Here is a 9,201-nt window from a genome sequence, read left to right as displayed (position 1 = left end):
TTTTATAGATCGATCCAAAAGAATAAATTTGAGGTGGTTTCGTACCCTACCATAACTCTACGTTTGTTCTCCGCTATTAGTGGCTTTAGAGTGACTCTTTGTTGCATGTTGAGGGATTTTTATATGATCTATCTATGTTATTATTGTTCATAGAACTTGCACTAGTGAAAGTATGAACCCTAGGTCTTGTTTCCTACAGTTGCAATACCGTTTACGCTCAGTTTTATCATTAGTTACCTTGCTGTTTTTATTATTTCAGATTACAAAACCTACATCTACCATCCATATTGCACTTGTATCACCATCTCTTCGCCGAACTAGTGCACCTATACAATTTACCATTGTATTGGGTGTGTTGGGGACACAAGAGACTCTTTGTTATTTGGTTGCAGGGTTGTTTGAGAGAGACCATCTTCATCCTACACCTCCTACGGATTGATAAACCTTAGGTCATCCACTTGAGGGAAATTTGCTACTGTCCTACAAACCTGTGCACTTGCAGGCCCAACAACGTCTACAAGAAGAAGGTTGTGTAGTAGACATCAGAGGCGCGCGTCGTCTCCTTCATCGACTACACCAGCAGATCGGGGCGTAGGCGCTGCATCAACGACGCACACGTCTTCTTCCTCCACCACGGCCGTCGGACGACGCCGTTCGATCTGCACCATCCCAGCAACCTCCAGCCCCTTCAACCTTGCTGCAACCCTCACTGTGAGTTCGTGCACCTCCCCTCTCTTCCCGTTTCCGCACGCGCCCCTAGCTCCATTTCCCCCACTGTTGCCGAACCTCGCCGCCACTACAGTCAAGGTCGCTGCTGCTGCCGTTCTTCTCGAAGCCGGGGAAGCACTCGGATGTGCTCAGGGCATCACCCTGATGTCGCCCGGGCCGTCAGCTCATCGTATTAGCGCCCGTAGATCCAATCCCGCGCTCTCCCAACTCCGGTCGCCGCTACCCGTCGACGCCCTGCGTGCTCCGCACACCCATGGCTACACCCGACCTCGAGCGCGCGGCGGGTCCTGCCCATCACCGCGCCCACGCGCGCGTGCACGCAGCCACCTGCTGCTGCGCTCCCACCGTTGCGTCTGTTGCGCATCGTTTGCTGTTGCTGCTGTTTGTCCCGCTACTGTTGCCTGCTTCCACTTGTACCGCAGCCCATCGTCGCCCGCTGCCGTGCTCCACTGCTACCGCCGCTACCGCCGCTACCGCCGCCCGTCGTGCCTGGTCGCGCCCGCCTCCGACTGCCGCTGCTCTGCTGCTCTGTTGGCTGCTGCTCGTTGCACTACTGCTGCTCTGCCTGTATTGCTGAAGCTACAGTAACTTTCAGTTACTGTAGCGCTAGCTAGCTTTACTGCTATTATGTTGACTAAGCCCCTAAACAGTAACAGCCCCTAATCAGCGGTTAAATAGTTGTTAATTTGTGTAAAAATAATATGAGTAGGTAGTACACTTGACAAGGCTCAAATATTTCCATTGGACCAAATCCAGTTGATGTATGGATTAAATCCTATGAAAATCATAAATTGCTATCTTCTGTTAAACAAAGAACATATTATCCTCTAGCTTTATGTGTTGCGTGTTGTGTGTGTGTACTGTGCGTGTGGCCGGCTGGGTTCTGCCCAGTAGTGGCCGGCCCTTGTTGGTAATATGTTTAGCTAGTAGTATTAATTAGTGCTAAGTTAGTCTAGTAGTAGATGACATGTATGCCCCCATTAAATAAGTTAGGTTTATTTAATTGTTTAGGTAAGTAGTCCATGACATGTGGGTCACAGCTCTACTTTTGACTAGTCAAATTGACTTGGTCAACTCGGATTAAAAGTAATTTAGAAACTCTAGAATATTATTAAAAGTTTGAAAAATCATATAAAATAATCCGTAACTCGAATGAAAAAAATTATATACATGAAGGTTGCTCAGAACGACGAGACGATTCAGAATACGCTCTCCGTTCATCTGTCACATGCCCCTAGCGTAGCGAACATCGAACTTTTCCCCTCCGGTTGGTCTGTCCAAAAATGCCAAACTCCGGGACACTTTCCGAACGTTATCCCCCTTCGCCGGTATCGTGTAGCGCTGCGTTAGAACACCTAGCCCCACTTATTGTCTTGTTGTGCATATGTTTGCGTGTATTTACTGTTTCTTCCCCTCTTCTCTCCGGTAGACCCCAAGACCGCTGCTGATGTCCCTGTGATCGACTACGTCATCGATGACCCTTCTACCCCTTTTCAGCGGAGCTTCCAGGCAAGCCCCCCCCTTTGATCATCCTGATATCGCCCATTCTATGCTCTCGTGCTTGCATTAGATTTTGCTACTGTTATTGTTTGCACCTATTCTGATGCATAGCCTGCTTTCGTACCTTCCTATTGTTACCTACCTGCTTATCCTAAACTGCTTAGTATAGGTTGGCTAGTGTTCCATCAGTGACCCCCACTTGTCCTTGTTGCCCCTACTTCATCATCGACGCCTCGATCGACGTGATCGACGACCAGAGCCCGACAGCTCACATCACATCACGCCCCTTTAGTTGCTCGACTCTGCAAAGCTACTATCAAGTGCCGAGGGTGATCCCTCATAACGCACTCCTGATGATAATTCTGTAGTGTAGCTATTCGGTCGTGGTCATCGAGGGTTATTTTCTTTTTCACCATTCATGATACGGCTCTATCGTTCAACACCTCAAGTGTGAACCTCGAGGGTGGTCCCTCTTATGTTCACCTTGATGATTACATTGAGTGGAATCCTCCGGGGGTGATTCCTCGGGTTTTCCCCTTGATGTTTGGACACACGGTTACCTTGACTTTACTTGAGACCTTGGTGAAAGTTGGGCGGGCCCGGAGAGCAACCGCAAGATAAAGACATGGCACGGCCGGGCATTCTAGATCCTTGTCATAAGTCCACAAGATGGGGCGACGGGGTCACTTTCGATCGTGAGTCTCTTCTCGTCTCCGCAAGCTAATAATACACTATGGTTTGGGTATTTGTTCTGAGTTGGCCTCTGGCCTTTACGCACCAACCACCATGTGAGAATAGTTATGGGCCTCGACGTTGCATTATCAGCCGAAGCTTTGTCAGACGTCCAGTTCAGCAGTGCGGCACGGCTGGGCCGGCACCATCCTGTAGTGGTGGAGCCTGGTCCGCCCTGCGCGCAACGATCCAGAGTGCAATGGGCGATGGGCCTAGACCCCAGAGTGCTTAGGATGTAGACCGGCAGGGACCTCTCTGCTGAGCCTAGGTAGGGCTGCGACGTGTTGATCTTCCGAGGCCGGGCATTGACTCAGAAAAGTGTGTCTGACCAGAGTAATCAAGTGTGTTGGAAAACATGGTGCACCCCTCCAGGGAAGATTATCTATTAGTAGCCGTGTCCACGGTAACGGACGTTCAGACTTATATCCTGATCTGATACAACTACAAATGGATACTTGAGATATGTGGCTCCAGGATTGCTTTCTCACAGGGAGTCGAGGAAGGACCTCTGGGCATTAATGTTACAACATGCTTGTTAAATATAAACTACTATTCTTTACTCTTCTACATGCTGCAAGATGCTTGGCGCTGCGTGAAGATGCTAGTCTTCTATAGGCTAGGATTTCCCCCTCTATTTTGGCATTCTGCAGTGCAGTCCATAGATACAACCCTTCCATTTGATACAAATGCATACTTAGTATAGATCTGATGCTTGCGAGTACTTTGGATGAGTACTCACGGTTGCTTTGCTACCCCTTTTCCCCCTTCTATCTTCTTTCCGGTTGATGCAACCATATGGTGGATCCTTGGAGCCAGATGCCACCGCCGATGGATGCTACTACGTGGAGGCCGTCGACGACCAGGAGTCGTGGAGGTTCCAGGCAGGAGGCCTTGCCTCTTTGATCGTGTTGCTTTTGTGCTAGCCTTCTTAAGGCATCCTTGTTTAACTTATGTCTGTACTCAGATATTGTTGCTTCCGCTGACTTTCTTGTGTATCGAGCTATGTATTCGAGCCCTCGAGGCCCCTGGCTTGTATTATAAAGCTTGTATTATTTTATTTGTGTCTAGAGTTGTGTTGTGATATCTTTCCATGAGTCCCTGATCTTGATTGTACACATTTACGTGTATGATTAGTGTGCGATTGAATCAGGGGCATCACATACGCGACGACATTTGGAACCATCGCCAAGTGAGTGTGGGCGATAGGGGGGGGGGGTCTGATGACCCACAAGTATATGGGGTCAATTTAGCCCTTTTCGATAAGTAAGAGTGTCGAACCCAACGAGGAGTAGAAGGAAATGACAACTGGTTAGCAAGGTAATGTCTGCATGTGCTAAAATTGTGAGTAGCAGAGTGGTTTGATAGCAGGATAATTTGTAACGAGCAAGTAACAATAGTAGTAACAAAAGTGCAGCAAGATAGGCCAATCCTTTTGAGGCAAAGGACAGGCCAAAACGGTTTCTTATGATAATCAAAGTGTTCTTGAGGGTACACGGGAATTTCATATAATCACTTTCATCATGTTGGTTTAATTCGTGTTTGGTACTTTGATAATTTGATATGTCGGTGGACCGGTGCTCAGGTGCTGTTCTTACTTGAACAAACCTCCTACTTATGATTAACCCTCTCGCAAGCATCTGCAACTACGAGAAAAGTATTAAAAATAAATTCTAACCATAGCATTAAACTTTTGGTTAGAATTTAAACATAGCATTAAATTCTAACCCAATCGATCCCTTACGGAATATCGCATAAACTGGGGCTTAAGCTTCAATCACTCTCGCAACCCACTATCTAATAACTAATCCACAATGCATTACCTTAGGCCCAAATATTGTGAAGTGTCATGTAGTCGACGTTCACATGACACCACTAAGAGAATGGCAACATACATACCATCAAAATATCGAACACATATCAAGTTCACATGATTACTTGCAACATTATTTCTCCCATGACCTCAAGGACGAAAGTAACTACTCACAAATGATAAACATGATCAAGATTAGAGGGGTATTGAATAGCATAATGCACCTAAACATATAATCTTCCACCAAATAAACCATATAGTAATCAACTACAAGATGTAATCAACACCAGCAGTCACCCACGGGCACCAATCTATAGTTTTGATACAAAGATTGAATGCAAGAGATGAAATAGGGTTTTAGAGGAGTTGGTGCTATGAAGATGTTGATGAAGATAACACTCCCCAAGATGGGAGAGTTGTTGGTAATGATGATGACGATGATTTCCCCCTCCGGGAGGGAAGTTCCCCCGGAGGAATCGCTCCGCCGGAGGGCAAAAGTGCTCCTTCCCAAGTTCCGCCTCGAGGCGGCGGTGCTTCATCCTGAATATCCTCCTGTTATTTTTTCTAGGTCCAAATTACTTATATACCAGAAGATGGGCACCAGAGGTGGGCCGAGGAGGGCAACACCCACCAGGGCGCGCCTTGGCCTCCTGGTCGCCTAGGTGGGTTGTGCCCACCTGGTGACCCTCCTCTATTACTTATTTTCTCCAATATTCCTTAAATATTCCATAAAAAATCCTCGAGGAGTTTTAGATCATTTGGAATTGTGCATAATAGGTAGCTTGACGTAGCTTTTTCAGGTCCAGATTTCCACCTGCCAGAATTGTCCCCCTTGGTGCTACCTTTCATATTATGAGAGAAAAGGCATCAGAATTACTCCAAAAAGCATTATTATACAATAAAACAAGATAAATAATAGTAGGAAAACATGATGCAAAATGGACGTATCAACTCCCCCAAGCTTAGACCTTGCTTGTCCTCAAGCAAAAACCGAAATAAAAAGACATGTCCACATGCATAGAGAGAGAGTGGTGCCGATAAAAACAAAAATACGAACATAGCAGCATCATGTGACTTATTATAACAACAACAAACTTCAATATAAAATTTTCAATATAGAATGTTTATCATAGACTTCTCATGAACAAGTGACAATTCATCACAACATTGAAGTCTAAAGCATGAACTCTATTGTAAACCAACAAATTATGTTCTCAGTCAACTTTGCAACTACAATTCATCATCTTTTCAGGAAGAGTCACGTATGGGAGCCGTTAGGCAAGTCCACATACTCAACCATCATTTAGTCTTCTATGATTGCTAACACTCACCGCGTACTCATGAGAAAAACGTTTCAAACAGACACAAAGAAAGATAGGGGCTTAGAGTTTCGCCTCCCAATACAATCACCTCAAGGGTGATGTCAACAATAATAACTTATGCTACCCATATTCAACTGGACATATGTGCCGAGATCTTTCCTCACCACATGATGCTTGACAAAGGATAAAAATAGAAGGAATAGAGAGAAAACCATTGACTCTTGCATAAATGTAAATACATGAAAGTAAAAGATAGGCCCTTCGCATAGGGAAGCAGAGGTTGCCATGTGCTCTTTGTTTGTATGCTCAACCGCTTAGTGCAAGAGAATGTCACGTTATATTACCCCTTGTGAGGGCAACCTTTATTATGCAGTCTGTCGCTTTTATTCTTCACCATCACAAGTTCGTACAATGCTCAATTTTCCCTTACACTAAATGATCTCACATTTTTATAAGAAGTTTTTATTGCCCTTTTTGCACCAATGACAACTTACTTGAAGGATCTTACTCAATCCATAGGTAGGTATGGTGGACTCTCAAACAAGATAGGGTTTAAGGGTTTTGGATGCACAAGTAGTATCTCTACTTAGTGCGGGATTTTTGTCTAGCAAAGATAGAGGCAAGCACCACAAGTTGAAGGATATATGACAATATGACTTCTGTGTGAATATGAACAAACATAAATCATTAGGTTGTCTTCCTTGTCCAACGTCAACAATTTTGGCATATTATATTTTGATGGGTGCTCACAAACACAAAAGATTTCCATGATAGTGTATTTATATGTGAATCTTCTCTTCCCTTATTAATTCTTTCATATGTTGCATCATTGACCAATGCTATGTTTGTCAATCTACAACAAAATTTTCTACTTATACTTTTCCTTATGTAATGTCATCACTTACCATAAGATTAGCATATGATCATTATTTTTATTTCCTTTCTTTTAATTGCAGCAAGAAAGTAAAGAAGACAAAACTCAAACTAAACTTTATTATATCTTGCACACGATTACAAGGATTGATCACTAAGGAAACTCACAAAAAGAAAGGATTGAACTAAACTTTTATTCATCTAATAGCAAAAGATAACCATTGATCGAACTAAGAAAATAAAGGCAAAAGATAGTGGAGATTGATACGATACTGGGGCACCTCCCCAAGCTTGGTGAAAGCCAAGGGGAGTGCCCATACCCAATAATCAGTTTTCTTTTGGTGATGATGAAGAAGATGGTCGTAATGAAGTTTAAGGTTTCTTGTCCTCGGGTTTCCATGGTAGGGGCTCACCATCATAAGAGGAGGAGTGAATCTCCCGGATCCTGCAACTGGCAGCCAAACTCATACCTTTAAACCTGGCCTCATATTCAAAGACCTAGCTTTGAAGATCATGGATCTGACTTTGGAGGAAGTTAATTTGCTCGTTTAGGGAGAGGATGATGTACTTTATGGGCTTGCCGACCACCTTGAGATCACGGGTATAGTCTGCGATCATGAGGTAATTGGCATTGAGTCCATGCTCTACCATCGCCTTGAACTTGAAGATGTCCTGCTCCATGGCTCCAAGCCTGGCCTTCACGGATCCAGTTCCCCTGGCTCCTTGCACATCGCGGATGTGCAGCACCCCATCGCGCATCTAGATAGCTTGAGGGTGTTGCATCACCTCCCGCAGATATGGGTTAATGACGTTGTCGAAGAACTTGTCCTTGGAGGAGCTTGAAGAGGCCATGGTGGATTGGATCTGACAGAAAACATCACGAAAAGAAAACAGTAGATTTCTCCGCGATATGGAGGTTAACATGTTCGAGAAGTACATATAGATTTTTTATCTTGGGGAACAAGCAGAACGGAAGAAAAACGGAGATCAGAAAGTACCCGAGGTGGGCACAACCCACCTGGGCGCACCTGGCTGGCGCGCCTTGGTGTATCATGCCCACCAGAGTCACTTTCTTGGAAGTTTCTTATTTTCCTAATTTTCTAAATATTCCAAAACTGACAAAAAATATTTTTGCGAATTTTTTGGAGTCCGTTTACTTAGCGTATCATGTACCTCCTTATTTCACGATTCTGGAGTGTTTCAGAAGGACTCTTTTATATGTTCTTCCGGTGTCAAAGTTTGGATAACATTACTTTCAACATTAATGGGCTTACCTGAGATATAGTGTTTTATTCATTTCCCATTGACAACCTTCAGGTTGGTTCCTTCGGCATTATTTATTTTGAGAGCTCCAGATCGATAGACCTCCTCGATGATGTATGGTCCTTCCCATTTGGAGAGGAGTTTTCCTGCAAAGAACCTAAAACGAGAGTTGCACGAAATAAAATATTCTCCTACTTTGAACTCACGCTTTTGGATTCTTTTTTCATGCCATCTTCTAACTTTTTCTTTGAATAACTTAGCATTTTCATAAGCTTGGGTTCTACATTCATCTAATGAGCTAATATCAAATAACCTCTTTTCTCGAGCAAGCTTGAAATCCTAATTGAGTTCTTTTATTGCCCAAAATGCTTTGTGTTCTAATTCAAGAGGTAAATGACAAGCTTTTCCATATACTATTTTATATGGAAACATACCCATAGGGTTTTTGTAAGCTGTTCTATAAGCCCAAAGTGCATCATCTAATTTCATAGACCAATTCTTGTGGGACCTATTAATAGTCTTTTGTAAGATTAGTTTTATTTCTCTATTGCTAAGTCGATCTTGACCACTAGACTGAGGATGATAAGGTGAAGCAATTCTATGAATAACATCATACTTAGCAAGCATCTTACGAAAAGCACCATGAATAAAGTGTGAACCACCATCAGTCATTAAATATCTAGGGACTCCAAACCTTGGGGAAATGACTTCCTTAGGCATTTTAATAGAGGTGTTGTGATCAACACTACTAGTTGGAATAGCCTCTACCCACTTAGTAACATAATCAACAGCAACCAAAATATGTGTATACCCATTAGAGGAAGGGAAAGGTCCCATGAAGTCAAATCCCCAAACATCAAATGGTTTAACAACAAGTGAATAATTTATAGGCATTTCTTGACGCTTACTGAAATTACCTATTCTTTGGCAATCATCACAAGATGAGACAAACTTATGGGCATCCTTGAAGAG

Source organism: Triticum aestivum, chromosome 1B (genome assembly GCF_018294505.1).
Source record: "Triticum aestivum cultivar Chinese Spring chromosome 1B, IWGSC CS RefSeq v2.1, whole genome shotgun sequence".
NCBI lineage: Eukaryota > Viridiplantae > Streptophyta > Magnoliopsida > Poales > Poaceae > Triticum > Triticum aestivum.
This window is presented reverse-complemented; position numbering follows the sequence as displayed.